Below are 553 nucleotides of genomic sequence, written 5' to 3'. Positions count from 1 at the left end.
CGTTGGAGTTGGTTGTCTCTGGCGAGGAACGTTGTTCATGCCATCCACGTGGGATGTGGGACGTCTTCTGCACACCCCCTCTAGTGAAACACTTTGTTGTTCAGTGGATGAACCGCGCGCGTGAACCCTTACCAGTGCTGGAACTGGAAACGTTGGCTGAGTGAGTTCATTTGAAATGAAATGAAGATCGTGATTGCTAGCCTTAATTTCAATTTTCTATATTGTCTTAATTTTTTGGTGATCTCGAGCTTATAATTGGTTGTTAATTTCTGTCTTGATTGTATTTGTTTGTTATTACACATAAGTTTGTTCTTTATAATTCTTTATGTTCAAAATTCCAATTTTCTATGCACCTAATTTATCAAAAGAAATTAGCTTATATGCCTGAGATGTTGAACATGAATCGCAAAAAAGGTTAACAATTTAAAAAAATAACTGGTTTTCCCCATTTTCTGCCAACTCACACGGAATCGGAAAAAAATGCAACAACTACTTTTCGATTTGCGTGATACTTTGACTATAAGGGTAATTTTGGTTCCTGATGACGTGACGA

The 553-nt window shown here is 37.4% G+C and overlaps 1 protein-coding gene across 1 annotated transcript in view; it reads left to right on the top strand.

Moving 5' to 3' along the window:
- The window catches only part of LOC6032732 (kinesin-like protein KIF3A), a 47,814-nt gene that overhangs the window by 36,344 nt on the left and 10,917 nt on the right, over window positions 1-553 (top strand). The window lies entirely within an intron of this gene.

This window comes from Culex quinquefasciatus, chromosome 3 (genome assembly GCF_015732765.1).
Source record: "Culex quinquefasciatus strain JHB chromosome 3, VPISU_Cqui_1.0_pri_paternal, whole genome shotgun sequence".
In the NCBI taxonomy this organism is placed as follows: domain Eukaryota; kingdom Metazoa; phylum Arthropoda; class Insecta; order Diptera; family Culicidae; genus Culex; species Culex quinquefasciatus.
Note: the sequence above shows the minus strand (reverse complement) of the source record. Positions and strands in the feature narration are given on the sequence as shown.